The sequence below is a fragment of the Podarcis pityusensis genome (genome assembly GCF_964106645.2).
Source record: "Podarcis pityusensis genome assembly, chromosome: 1".
Taxonomy (NCBI): domain Eukaryota; kingdom Metazoa; phylum Chordata; class Lepidosauria; order Squamata; family Lacertidae; genus Podarcis; species Podarcis pityusensis.
The window spans coordinates 36,291,877-36,307,048 of NC_138028.1; the positions used below are offsets into that span (position 1 = coordinate 36,291,877).

The following is a 15,172-nucleotide window of genomic DNA, read 5'->3' on the forward strand; positions in this document are numbered from 1 at the left end:
TTCAAGCAGGGACAAGCTATATTCCTAAATTCCCTGTTCTCACTGGGGCTTGAAGTCACACCAAACAGCTGATTGGTGCTGACTTCAAATCCCAATTTTGTCAGCAATGCACTCCACCTGGGAGCTCTGATTGAGTACTCCTGAATGGAACCAACCCTAGCAGGTCTTGGAAGCCCTGCTTACCAAGAAACAAGCAACAGTACACTTTACAGCAGGCTTCCTCAAACTCGGCCCTCAGGTGTTTCTGGCCTACAACTCCCATGATCCCTAGCTAGCAGGACCAGTGGTCAGGGATGATGGGAATTGTAGTCTCGAAACATCTGGAGGGCTGAGTTTGAAGAAGCCTGCTTTACAGCTCCCAATTGTTCGTTTGCAGCCATGTTTTTTTTAACCTGCCCCACACCTGATGTCATATAAACCACTCTGAAGATTTTCCCGAATCAAGTGGTACAAAATTTTTATGAAATAAAAAATAAATAGAAAAATGACTTGGGGCATGGCTTGGAGAAAATGGCTTTGTGGGTAAAATTAGGACCCCTGCTGGGCCAAAGGTTCTCCACTGCTGAGATAAAACAAAAGAACACCTGCAGCTAACAGTCACTTTTGAGAACTATGGAAAAAATGTGTGTATTAAAAAAACCAACAACTTATTTTGGAGCAAGTCTGATTTCAAAGTCAAATCTACACTACCACAGTCAGTCAGTTTTAAATAAAATGTTCTAAACAAACAAAACAAGGAAAGGAGACAGAATTTCAAATGCATGTTTTCCCTTCTGTTAACAGGCAACAAAGACAAGCTTTGCACTTCAGGAGCTTTCACAGATGCCATTTCAGTTCACTGTATGTGTCCTGAATTTAAATATGAAGTGGTCTTAAGTTCACATTGTGGTTTGTGACAGCCTAATGCTACCACTTGAAAGGAAACCACTGGGCTATTTGTTTAGCAAATCATATTCCGTTTTTAGCGGAAATTCTCTCTAAATTGAAGGACAGCTCCAAGCAATAATAACCAGCCTCCATGTAGTATACACAGCAAATCTGAAATGACTTAACATTCCTGAACTTGGGAAGTATCTTAGAGTCTTTTAGCTCAGTTTACTCAGAACCGTCCACTGAATTCAATAGGACTTGCTTCCTAGTACTTTGGACTTACAACCTACAAACCTACTTAGACTGGAACCCAAACAGTAACTTAAGAAATCTCACTAGAAAAAGGAAGATATTTCAGCCTAAGGTTCTAGGGTGTTCAGTGGAAACAGGGAAGATAACCCTATGAAACAGAAGCACATGTGTAATATATGGATGCTGAAATACGTCAACTGCTTCAGCCCTTTCACTACTTATAGAAAAGAGTGCTCCAACCATAAACAGTTGCTAAGTCACAGTGATCAACTTGACAGTAATAATAATATTTATACACCGCCCATTTGGCTGGGTTTCCCTAGCCACTCTAGGCAGCCCACAGCATATATCAAAGCATAATAAAACATCAAACAAAACTTCCCAATACAGGGCTACCTTCAGATGTCTTCTAAAAGTTATATATTCTTTATCTCTTTGACATCTGAAAGGGGGGGGGGAGGTGTTCCACAGGGAGGGTGCCACTACCAAGAAGGCCCTTTGCCTGGTTCGCTGTAACTTCACTTCTTGCAGTGAGGGAACCAGCGGAAGACCCTCGGAGGAGGACCTCAGTGTCCGGGCTAAACAATGGGGGTGGAGACATTCCTTCAGGTATACTGGGCTGAGGCTGTTCAGGGCTTTAAAGGCCCAGTGGGGAAGAGTCAGTAACGGGACGTTATCTGCTTAGGGCAGTGAATGACTGAGAGCATCACCACAGTGGTTGGGAAGGAAGAGACAAATGAGAAATGAACTGAAAAATGGCTCCTTGTCACCTTCCAGCCTTGCAAAATAATGGCACAAAAGGAAACAAATGTTATTCTCTTTTTGTAAGTGCTTCCCTGGGTTGGGTTGCTTTTTTATTTCTGGCATTGACAACTGTGTGGCACACAAAAATTCAACAGGTAAAGCTTTTCCTGACATAACGGAAATGATGGGAAATGGTTTGTTTGCACCAGCTGAATTCCTGTATGACATGTTTCCAGACTATGAACCTGCCTGCTCTTTAAGTTCTGCATTTCAGGCTCTACTCCTAGATGTCATTTTCAAAGCTGAGGTGGGTAACTGGGATTTAGGGACTCTTCATTGATGATGCCCCAGTTGTGAAATAGCCCCACTTTAGTGCATGACACTAATGCATAGGGGAGGTTCCCAGTGTGTGAATTAGTGATCAAGCTATCCCTATCCAGGAAAGGACATAGTGTAGCGCAATTGTAGTTGATGGTAGGCATTCTTCTTTCCCATTATCTGTGATTTCGTTTTTCTGCTTTAAATTGTTTTACTTTACAATTTTACCTTCATAAGCCACAGTATAAAATGATTAAATTAATGATTTTAACTTTTTGACAGGTGAAAATTTTATTATTTAGCGCTCTGAATGAAAACCCTATTGTTTCCTTGTTTCCCTCTCAAATTTTTTTTGTTTTAATTGTAATGTCAAGAGTTGAATTTAAAAATGTTTTTCAATATAAAATGCTAGCTGTTAAATGTAGAAAGAGGAGCTCTGTCACAATAAAAAAAATGTGGAAAATCATATTCCTGGGGATTTCAAACATATAGAAAACAGGCATCAGTGGGAAGAAAGAGGGGCTGTAAAAAATAAAATCCTCAGTAAACAGCCCTTTAAAGCAAACAAATAAGAGTTTTATCCTACCTTAAAGCTAATAAAGTTACTTTAGCATAATCTACTTTGAACCAACTTCACAATAGTATGCATGTTTACTTAAAAGCACACCCAACTGAATTCAGTGGGGCTTACTTTCAAGTAAGAGTGCATGACTAGGGAGTAAGTCTTGCACAAAACACAGCAAGTCCTGATATGCACAGGATCACACTATAATTCATCAGCCTTAATGGTATTTTCTGTAGCATGGCTGTCCCTCAAAAAAAAATCTTCTTTTAAGCATGTTACAGATTCTCCTACTGTATTTCTTTGAGCAGAAGTAACTCTGTCAACCACTCGAAAAACTGTAACTAGACAACAGTACGTTGCCATCTGAAAGAAAAGCTGGGAGGGGGCTGTACAGTATATCTTTCTTCTCTTCTCCCACCCAGCCAGGAGGATGGAATAAGGTATTGCTCTGGAAAGAAAAGACTCCAGTTTTGAACTACACAAAGAACTGAGTACTGAATTTTGGGCTCTGGGGGCATTAGTGTGTGGTTTCTCTCTCAACATATAGGATGTGGAATACTTATAAATATACTCCAATATTACAGAACACCAGTAAAACATCCAGTGTCTGGCACTTTAATTACAGTATGTACCTTTAGGCAGCAGGCATAGAACATTCCTCTTCAACCAGCCTTTGCTGATTCACATTCAATTAAATGTGTAGTAGGAGGGGAGTTTTTTTGGTTTGCCTTTGTTCCTATTTTTATTGTGCATTTTGCCTGTTTTATATTGTATTTTTATGTTGTACCACCCTTCATCTGTAGATCTCAGCGCAGTATACAAATTTAATTGACAGCAATACAGTGGTACCTCAGGTTAAGTACTTAATTCGTTCCGGAGGTCCGTACTTAACCTGAAACTGTTCTTAATCTGAAGCACCACTTTAGCTAATGGGGCCTCCTGCTGCTGCTGCGCCGCCAGAGCACGATTTCTGTTCTCATCCTGAAGCAAAGTTCTTAACCCAAGGTAATATTTCTGGGTTAGTGGAGCCTGTAACCTGAAGTGTATGTAACCCGAGGTACCACTGTAGTAATAATACCAAAGGAAACTGAAGTCAGGTAAGTGCTTCTCACCACTCAGACCGTAGGATGCGCCCAACAACATCAACATCACCCTCCTATACCAACCGTGATTTGCACCCGGATCCTAGTGCATATTTACTCCGAAGGCAACCCACGGGGAGAAAGAATACAAGGGCTCTCGGGATGAGGCCAATGGCTCACCTAGTCCAGCATCCTGTTCTCACAGTGGCCAACTAGATGCCTGTGGGAAACCCGCAAGCGGGACCCGAGCACAAGAGCAACTGGCATTCCGAAGTAAACCCCACAGCAGTTTACTCTCGTGTAAGGATGCTGCAGAACCGCAGTTAAATGCCAAAGCAGCTGCTTTGCATGCAGAATGTCCCACGCTCCACCCCCGGTCTCAGGGTTGGCAGGCGCTCCCTGCCTGAAATCCCGGAGAGCAGCTACCAGCCAGAGCAGGCAATACTGAACTGGACGGGCTGATGCTTCGGCGTCTCCCGGAGCGCCGCGTGAAAAGGCGGGAAAAACGCCCTCCCTGCGCGCGCCCTTCTCCCAACCCCCGCGGCCACCATTCCTGCCCCGCGCACCTCAGGCTCACCTGCGCGATCCGTAAAGCGGGCGGACCCGCACCCTCCCGCTCGCACGTCCACTCCAAAATAACCGCCGGAGCATTCAAAACTCCAGCATCCGCTTGCGTCACAAAGGCGGCCAAGGACGCGAGGAGGAAGCCCCGCCCCGGCCCTGGTCCTTCCGATCGCTTGGTCGAACGCTCGGCTGCTCTTGCCTTAATTAAGCAGCATTCCCGGATCTCCGAGGGACATCTGTTAATCGGACGCTAGGCTGCTGCTGTCTTGGTGCTCCTCTTGTCACTCATTCTGTCTCTTAGCTGTCGTAGGAGGGAGGTGCTTGCGGTGCCTTCGCTCCTCTTCACCTCCCGCGGTCCGAAGCCTTCGGGGCGACGCGGGGTCGTAGCGGCGAAGCTCCTCGCTCGCGGGAAAAGCGGCCGCGGCGGGGGACTGGCTTCAGTTTGAGCCTGGCTTGCTCGCCGGGGACGTGCATTTTCGCCCCAAGTTACCGAAGCACAGCCGGGGAAGGTTGCGCGGGGCTGGCGGGGAGCGGAATACAGTGGTACCTCGGGTTACATACGCTTCAGGTTACAGACTCCGCTAACCCAGAAATAGTGCTTCAGGTTAAGAACTTTGCTTCAGGGTGAGAACAGAAATCGCGTGGCGGAAGCGCAGCGGCAGCCGGAGGCCCCATTAGCTAACGTGGTGCTTCAGGTTAAGAACAGTTTCAGGTTAAGAACGGACCTCCGGAACAAATTAAGTACTTAACCGGAGGTACCACTGTATCAGCCACCGAAACGGGAGGCGCCTCGCTCCGCTGTACTTCGGTTCCTGCTAGTAAAACCCCATTGCTTTTTCCTAAGTAGATGGGTGCAGGATCGAGCCCAGGGGATGTACTCTCTGGGGGAGCAATTGCGGGGAGGATCGCAACAGAGGGGCAGGGTGCACACATTTTACAGCTTGTCAGTTTGCGCCCCAAGCTTTGCAGCATAAACAAGAGCTGACACACACATGCGCACCCCATTACTGACAAACTCCAGTGTGTTGGCTTCCTATAAGGCAAGCTGAATTATGAAGTCTTAACTCAATTAAAAGGGTAACGCTTCCAACCCTTCATGTTGGCTACTGTGTGAACAGGATGCTGGGCTAGATGGGTCATTGACCCGATCCAGCAGCAGGCTCTTTTCCCGTTATATTAAAGCTGTATATGTCGTAAATTAAATATTGATTCCCTGAGGTGTGCTGTTCCCATGTGCTGTTTTCTAAAAAATGGGGTGTGATTTGTGAGAACACTACTGTTTCATTTTAAAATCTCGGAAACTGATTGTGAGAGGTAGGGTGAAAATTCAGTGCACAGTAATTTAACTCGATAGCATTATAGAATTGTAGAACTGGAAGGGACTGTGCAATGCAGGAATCTAAACGTTGTAATTTTTTATTTCTCCCCAACCCATTTTGACTGAGTTGCCCCAGTCACTCTGGGCGGCTAAAGCATCCTACATCTGTTTGCTCCAGGGATACTATTTTCCAGAGATTTGCTCCTTTAATGATGAGATATCTTCATTTGCAAAGCAATTCGTTAGCACCCCTACTGAGGCAATAAAAGGGTTTTCTTTTTGTCTTTCTAATGAACTGTAAATACTCTGCCTCTATTTCTCTACCACATATAAACTCCTCATAGTTTATTTTGGGTTTTTTTGTTTTTCGGCCACTTTAGTAGTTGTGACCCCTCACCTCCCGCATCTCTTCCATTTTTTCTTGTGTATCTAAGAGCATTAGGCCCATGCAGCTATTGGTGCGCTTTCAATCTGGCCATGGTTAACTGATCACTAGTGTTACAGCTGCACTGAGCCTTGGTAGGTTGACTGGAAACATGATGCATAACTAGACATTCAGGAAATGTGCTACCACATAGTTGTTTGATATATTCATAACAGCTGTACACTGTGTTGTCAGGAGTTCCTTCTTGACACAACAGATACTACAAGGTAATCTGTCTCCAAAATAGCAAACACAACGTTCAGATAAAATGCTACCTGTGCAGCTCTGCCCAAAACATTTAAATATATGTTTGTACAGAGAATCATACAGTGGTACCTCGGGTTACAGAGGCTTCAGGTTACAGACTTCAGGTTACAAACTCCGCAAACCCAGAAATAGTACCTCAGGTTAAGAGCATTGCTTCAGGATGAGAACAGAAATCACACGGCGGTGGCAGGAGGCCCCATTCGCTAAAGTGGTATCTCAGATTAAGAACAGTTTCAGGTTAAGAACGGACCTCCAGAACGAATTAAGTTCTTAACCCGAGGTACCACTGTAGATTGTTTTCCAGTGAATCTAATGGGGCTTACTTTCAAATAAGTGGGCAAGGAAAGCCTTGTAGCCTTAATTACAAAATTAAAAGATAATTCCTGGTATGTAATACTTTAGACTGGAGATCAATATTAAACTGGCTCACCTAATAGTTCTGTGGTAATTAAGTTTCACATATTCAAACTTCCAACTTACCACTTCTTAGGTGTATCACTTTGATGTTTGCCATAAAATATAACTTTTTAAAAATACAGCCCTCTTCTATTATATTCTTACATCCTTGTGTGAGTGTTTTGATCCAGAAATAACCTCTGGCTGTGCTGGGTGCCTTTTAAATTCAAACATGCCACCTTCTTAGCAGCAGGAATTTTTTCACAAAACAGCAATTTCAGGTCTCTTGTTACAGGGTTGCTCGGATAATAAGTAGCTACGTGAGCAGCAGTGCCTGGGAATGATATTTCCCCTGCTGTGTGACCATGCGGCTTCACTAGGGAGAGCTCAGATGTTGCCTGTACGTTTGCGTTACTTTGCTCTAATGTGGGTCACAAGTATAATGTGTTTATACGAATGCAAGATCATTCTGCCACATTCCTTGGTCTTTGAAGCACGGCACAGGCTCAATTGCTCTTCATTTCCCTCTTCCTTGTTTCACACTTTTAATGGTTCGTCTTTTCAGATGCATTTGAATGTAAGGTTTCAGATTGATCAGAAGCCCAATTAAATGTGAGTCAACTGAACACAGGTAGGATTTGGCTTGGTGCGGCATCCAACCGATACAATTTTTGTTTCTTGCACCTGTGCTTTGAAACTAGTCATTCAGGTTTAGCTGCAAACTAAAAGATATTTGGGCTGAGGGGACAGTCTAATTTTAGGTATGCAAAGTTGTGATAATGATTAATGTAATTTCCAGTTGTTTCATTAGTTCATCCATCAGATGAGTCACAAGATTCCCATTGTTAACTACAGTGTAGAGATAAATGCTAGCAAATGTCCCATATCTCCTCAACTTCCAGCCAACCAACCATGAGACTCAGCTTAAAAATATGGCTGCCAGACTTCCTTGGTATCTGCAGCACCGCATCTCACCTAGGCGATGTTGGCCGTGACTGCTAAGATGTGACCAGTAATTGCCAGATTTCATTTTGAGAGACAGCAAGCACAGTTTGTCTTACTACAGATCCCTTCGGATATCCTTTCCAGTCCCATTAACCACTTTTCTAAAATCAGCTTTACAGTGTTATAGCACTATAAAGCTTTTGTTTTTAAGTTGTATTTCACTATTTTAATATTTTGAAAATGTAGCTGAAAAAGCATTCCTGTACTAATTAAAAGATTAAAATGTTAGAAAGGCATGGGAAGACAAAACTGCTCCCATTGCAAAGTTAGAGTGAATGTGTGCTTAGTTTTAAACAGCCATTCAGGTAAATTGAACCTCCCCCACTATGGCAACTATGTTATCCCTACTGGCTTTAGTATATTGGATGTAACTGGATGTACATATAGAAAAAGGATAAAACTCCCAGTAGTCAATTGCAATTCCACTTGATGGGTCATGATTTGGTAGCCCTAGCAGTCACTTATCTGGAAGTAGTAGCCTAGTAGCTGGGAAGCATTTGTGTATTTTCTTTATCCCATTTTTCCTTTCTCCCACTTAGGATTATCATTTTAAATATTAAATAATACATGGCAGAGGTGTGGATACTCAGTTCCAGTGCATTGGTAAGAGCTATCACAAGTCTTTGATGGTGATGGCCATTGACAAATAGTCCCTGCTACCAACAGGTTATAGGACGCGGGCTACCAACAGGTTATAGGACGCTAGGACTTGCCGATCAGAAGGTCGGCGGTTTGAATCCCCGCGACGGGGTGAGCTCCCGTTGCTCGGTTCCTGCTCCTGCCAACCTAGCAGTTTGAAAGCACGTCAAAGTGCAAGTAGATAAATAGGTAGGTAAATGGCGTTTCCGTGCACTGCTCTGGTTTGCCAGAAGCGGCTTAGTCATGCTGGCCACATGACCCGGAAGCTGTACGCTGGCTCCCTCGGCCAATAAAGCGAGATGAGCACCGCAACCCCAGAGTCGGTCACGACTGGACCTAATGGTCAGGGGTCCCTTTACCTTTACCTTTATCTTTACCTTTACCAACAGGTTAAATTGCTCCAGCACTGTCAACTTCCAGTTTCAACCTCATGCACCTGCTTTTCTCCTTCAATCAAAACTTCCAGGAGAAAGATTCATAAAACTGTCCATTGCATGTGTTTTGGTAAAGATGAGATCTTATCTGTGAACAAGAAAGAGCAAAGTATCTGTGATAGCTTTGCTTCCTCTTGTCATTGCCTTGGGACTTGCAGTATAGATAAGAAGGGCTTGTGATTTCACAAAGTCAGAGGATGCACATTCGTCTTGAGGCTTTACATTATGAGTTGTATTCAGCTAATTTTTAGTGCACACTTTGACATAAATTGACCCAAGTTCATTGCCATTAATTTCAGTGACTCTACTTGAGTAGTAGTTTTCTGCAACTCTGTTGTTTCACTCTCTGTCCGTTCTCACAATTGTCATGCTGTTATTCCCCACTCAGGCCTGGCCTAGTTACCGTATTTTTCCATGTATAGGAAGCCCTTTTCTAATGAATTTTTTTATTGATAAATTGGGGGTCGTCTTATACACAGGCTAATATGGTGTCACAGCAGGGGGGCATTAGAAAACAGTTCAACAGCTCAGCAAACTTCAACAACAGGTTTTTTTTGGGTTTTTTGCAATTTCCCAAAAATAGGGGACATATTATACATGGGGTCATGCTATGCATTGAAAAGTATGGTACATTATAGAAAACTCCCCTTATTTCAGTACCGTATTTTTGCCAGCACAGAGTTTCACAGAGACTTTGGTAATGGGACCACTCTGATGGCACATATGGTTTGATGCAGGGAGTTCACCCTCCTCCTCCTCCTCCTCCTCCTCCTCCTCCTCCTCTTTTTCTTCTTCTCTGCCCTGAAGTTCTTCCATCATGTTCTGTGTGCATGGATCCTTAGCTTGTGACTGCTTGATTACACCAAAGCCATTTCATACAAGTAGTCCATCCTTGTTTACAATAGTATTGAAACTTCACCTTTGTAGGAAAGTCTATTCTACTGTCCTTTTATTTTATATAACACATAGATCCTTATATCTGCTTATGGACCAGGGTATACTATAATAGGAAACTGTTTTCTCAGAGCACCTATTCACGCATGATAATATCCCTGCCTCCATCTTAATGCCATTTGTGACAGATGCGTGAATATGTTGCAGCATGAGTGAAAATAGACGTGTGTGTTCATTACAGTTGACAGTGTACATATGGACACATAGGATTTTCTACTCGGAAGAAGTGATACTGATTGTTGTTTTACCCCTCCATAAAGCAGCTTTGTAGAATAACGAGTCACCACTAGATGGCATCAAAGAATTTCTTAGTTATCCATAGCAGAAGAGACACCAAGAAAATCGTGAATTACAAAATGATTTGCTTCAGTAAAATAAGTGATCTATACTGATAAGCAGTGCTTTTTTATGGGGGGTACCCAGGGGTACGCATACCCCTAAACATTTTGTGAATCTAAGTTTGGCTTCATTGAGGGGCAGTATTTCAATATGAGTAGGAAAATGAAAGTACCCCTAAACTTTTTTTTTTAAAAAAAGCTTCTGATAAGTGAAATGTGATAATTTAAGTGAAGGTATAAGGATTCAGCTGCCGAATTCCATTAAACTCTGGAATACAGATGCCACAAACTTGAACAACTATAAAAGAGAATTAGACAAATCAATGGAGGGGAAGGCCATCAGTGTCTACTTGACCTAATGGTTTTGCTTTACATGCACTGTCAGCAATTTGCCCCTGAATACCAGTTGCTGGGAATCAGAAGAGGGTAGAATGCTGTTGTGCACACACTCTGCTTGTGGGCTTCTCATAGTTGCCTGGTTGGCCAGAGTGAGATGCTGGAATTAAATGCTGGACTAGATGAGCCATTTGCCTGATCCAGCAGGACTCGTCTTAGGCTCTTATTCTCCAAGCCATGATTCAAGGATGAATGTATGGAGAGCAGATAGTCAGCTGTTGTGACCTTCCTTTTGCACTTTTTTGGCCCATGGTCAGACTCAGACTTCAGGCTTATTGAGAGCTGGGCTTAATTTCTGCTTTTTCTTTAGTCCCTAGGTAAACCTCCCTTTCTGCTAACAAATGTAGAATGCAACTGTCTCGGAAGCAATCCCTATTATGCTCGATTAGACTTACGTGCATAGGATTATAAACCTTTGTGTTTTGAAAAAGCATTCCTTGTCTTGCTTGCTCAAGCCTGCTGCTACTTTGATCCCTGGCCCTGCAAACGTTCTTATCATTCCCACTACTTGCTTCTCTCCCTGCATCCAGTGGCGTAGCTAGCCGCTCAGGTGCCTGGTATGGGGCTGTGCCCTGCAGCCAGGGGCAGGGCGATCTGTCCGTGGGGGGAGCGAACTGCCCATGGTGTCGGTGCAAACCTCTCTGACGCTTGGAACCTCTCCGCCGCCTCCCGCTCAATTGTAGGGCGGCTGAGGGAGAGGCAGTACGCAGATGCAAGTCTCACGCTGCTGTTTCAGGCAGCGGCGAACCTGCAGGCACCTAAGCCACCACGTCACTCCTAAAAAGTTTGGTGAGCCCAATTTTTTATTTATTATTTATTTTAAACTCATTTTCTCACCCCCCCCTCAGTGATGACACCTGAGGTGGACCGCACCCCCCGCACCTCCTTACTCCGCCACTGCCTGCATCTGCCTCAATTGCCTTGGTTGCCTTTCTGGAATTGATATTATTATTATTATTATTATTATTATTATTATTATTATCATCATCATCATTGTATTTTTAATAGGTATAGAACAGGAAAAGCAACATCCCAATTACAAACAAGAAACGGACCATAACAAGGGATGAGAAAGCAAACATAGTTTTAGGCATGTATGGCATACAAAAGTCATAATGGACAAATGTAAAAGTTTGGTTACAAAAGAAGATCATCAGGATTAAACTCAAGAAAAAGACAGCACCAAAACATTGCATGATCCAGTCAAGTATATTTCCACATATGCCAAGCTTGTGATGACAGTTGTCTAGAAAATAGTGTTATCAGCTTATAGAGTGCCCGGGCTCCCCTTCTCATTCCTGGGTGCCAAACTCTGGATTTAGCATGTTAAAATGCAAGCCAGGAGCCAGTTTTGTATTGTGCTGCTAAAGATGGGCCATTAGCAGGGAACAAGGACAGGCAGATGGGTTACCAGCAGAGCAAAGACTCTGTGCCAGCAAATGGTTGCAGCCCTTCCCTGAGCTCTGGGTATTTAGCAGAACACAATGCTAGAGTACTGAGGAGGGAGATTCAGGATTGCAGTTGAGGATGATGCAAACTGGAGGGGAACAGCTGCAGCTTGCAAGCTGCGGCAAGTTGGAGAGTAGGTGGTCAGAGAACAATGTGGGCTGACAATTTTAATTGGCCACTGGAGCAATTGGAGGAACAATGGGAGTGCAATGTTTTGAACCCCTCCGTCATAAGTTCAGGTTGTATATATGTGTAAATAAACCATATGTCATAAAGACACCACAATCTCCACTGTGTCTCATTTCCAAAGGAAACACAAATCCTGGACCCCTGGACTCTCGCACCATTGGGAGATTGGGATAGTGTGTAACAATATATTGTTTGCTGTAAAATAAATAAAGGATTCTTGTCCTTGTCTAAATTTTAAATGATGTATGATTTTTGTGTGTAATTGCCATGTTCCATAAAGAATGATACCACCTGTCCAGCATGAGATCTTGAGCTGTTATCAATTGAGTTGTAAGAACAAGACGGACTGCTACAATCATATAAACCATTATTTCCTTTGATAATATGTTAGCTTTCCCCCCATCAAAAATATTTAACAGCATCTGTTTAGGCCAACATATAATCTGTTCCTTAGAAAGATCAATCATTTCTGCGTGAACCAACTTCCAGAACTTTTTAACAATGGTACAATCACCATCGGTAGTGGCATGTGCCATTGTGCCACATTGCCTGAAGCCTCTCCAACATAATGGTGGTATTGATGAGAACATTTGAGATAGTTGCCTTGGCATGCAATACCACCTGTGGAGTAATTTGAGTGTGTTTTCTTGAAAAAAGCTGGATACTGATTTCAATGGGCAAGTTTCCCAAAATTTGTTCAAGTCATTAACCTGAATTGTTTTTACCAATGTCTGATTCCCATACTTTCATAAGTGTTCTCATGGAGCCAAAAGTTACAGTTAAAAAAAAAAATTTTTTTTTTTAGATCAGAACTTTTTCACCTCTTCTCATTTCGGTCATTAGGTTCTCACAGCGGCGTAGCGTGAGTTGTCAGCACCCGGGGCAAGGCAAGTAATTTGCGCCCCCTAACCCGGGGCAAGGCAAGTAATTTGCGCCCCCCCAACCCCTAACCTGCCGATCTGAGTCGAGTTGCTGCTGGCGCTGCCGCCCAAACCACGCCGCTTGCCCGGAGGAGGAGGGGGGCAGAGAGGCGAGGAAAATGCAACATGGCCCAGCAGCTGCAGCAGCAGCAGCGGAGGCGGGGCTGTGAGGAGGGGCCGCCTGGCACGTCCTCCGTGGCCCTGACGCGCGGGGCTGAGAGCCGCTGCCTGCCGGACGCCTTCAGCCCGGGCGCGCGCACAGCTCGTCGGTTCCACGAGACATGGGGCTCTGCTACAGCCTGCGCCCGAGGCTCTTCGGCGACTCCGGAGGCAGCGAGCGCGCCCCCCCAGATGTTGCGCCCGGTGCGGCCGGCCCCCCTGGCACCCCCCACGCTACGCCACTGGGTTCTCAGTTTAGGTTAATGGCCTCAGGGCTTCCCTTTTCATATAGTATTTTATAATGAAGCTGAAAATTTGATTGGAAAATATCCAGATTGTGGAAGCTGTCTGACTTTGCATATTATTCTATTTTTGGCGACCAATGGACAACCTGAGCTCATTTGGTTCCGTTTCCCTTTTCACATTCAGCCGGCTGAAATTCTTGTACCATTTTTCACTCATGTGCTGGACTTTCCTTTTCGGTTTATGGCATGGCATATGTAAAGTATGAAAAAATTATAAAATGCATTTATAGTTCTCTTTTTTCCATGAAGTGGTTTACATACAGATCCCAAGTAAGCTACGTACACATTGACAGCTCGAAATATGGTGAGGCTTTTCTCTTCAGCTGTGTTTTAAGTTGCAGTCTTGTGCTGCTGTACAGACCAAAGAAGAAGAAGAAGAGTTTGGATTTGATATCCCGCTTTTTTACTACCAGAAGGAGTCTCAAAGCGGCTAACATTCTCCTTTCCCTTCCTCCCCCACAACAAACACTCTGTGAGGTGAGTGGGGCTGAGAGACTTCAGAGAAGTGTGACTAGCCCAAGGTCACCCAGCAGCTGCATGTGGAAGAGCGGAGATGCGAACCTGGTTCCCCAGATTACGAGTCTACCCCTCTTAACCACTACACCGGAAAGTTTTGACCTTATGCTCATAACCTAATTTGTTTTCCTGTGCCAAACGCCAGTTCACTGAAACTGTTACCTGCGCACATGCTATAATCTGTGCATGTGCAATGGCTGCATGAAATGCACACAGCATTTAAGCGCAGCATCCATTTTCAAATCAGATGGAAACTAGTTTGAAGGAAAGCACATCAAACAGGATTATTTCTTGAGAAGATACCTATGGAGAGTGGTTAACATTTTGTAGTCCTTGGCTTCAAACACCAGTGGTGGGAGTGCACTGGAATCAGAGTAAGCAGTAATATACACACTGCTATCGTCTCCCGTCCAGGCACTGACCACAAACTCCTTCTTTTCTGGAGCAAGGTGGCTGCATTATGAGCCTTCAGTCCATGTACTTGACTGAGGTGCACCTGTTGGTTCAGTTTAGCTGAATGTATATCTTTCTGTTTGGACCATTGGCAACCTCTGATAGCCACACTGTACATGTGCTGGTTTGCTTCTTCTGGTTAAATTCTAAAATTGCACCAATCGGAACCGACATGTTCTCTTTCTTGCATGCCTATCTGTGACCAAGAACTTTAATCGCTCGCAGTGAAAGCTGTTCTCTCCCTTTGTGAGCCAAAAGCATGTGGGGTTTCCTACACCTCCTCTTGTCAGTCTAGATGATTCATGAGGCAGAGTAGGCTGTGTGCCCTATATCAATACAATTACATAATCAGTACCTGTAAGTTAAATCACTCTTCACACCCACTAGTGAAAAATATGACAATAAAGCTATTCTCATTATGATTTTGCTCCATTGAAAGTAATTATATATAGCTAGAAACTATAGTTTCAAGCATTATCTTCACCCCATACCTAAAACTTTTTGTTCTCCATAGGTAGTGCTGAAAAAAGAATGAGCCCATTTCTGAAGAGGCAAAGTATATAATTTTTTCCCCCCATGGCACTATAATAAGGCAGGAAAAAAGGAGGTAAGAAA

The 15,172-nt window shown here is 43.8% G+C and overlaps 1 long non-coding RNA gene across 3 annotated transcripts in view; it reads left to right on the forward strand.

The window, feature by feature from the left end:
• LOC308462518 overlaps positions 1 to 15,172 on the forward strand; it is a 38,325-nt gene that overhangs the window by 1,850 nt on the left and 21,303 nt on the right. The window contains exon 3 of one of the 3 annotated variants that reach the window (XR_013979192.1): positions 15,072 to 15,164. The exons of the other annotated variants lie outside the window; for them this stretch is intronic. This is a non-coding gene — a long non-coding RNA (uncharacterized lncRNA). The remainder of the gene's footprint in view (positions 1 to 15,071; positions 15,165 to 15,172) is intronic. 3 annotated transcript variants of the gene reach the window in all.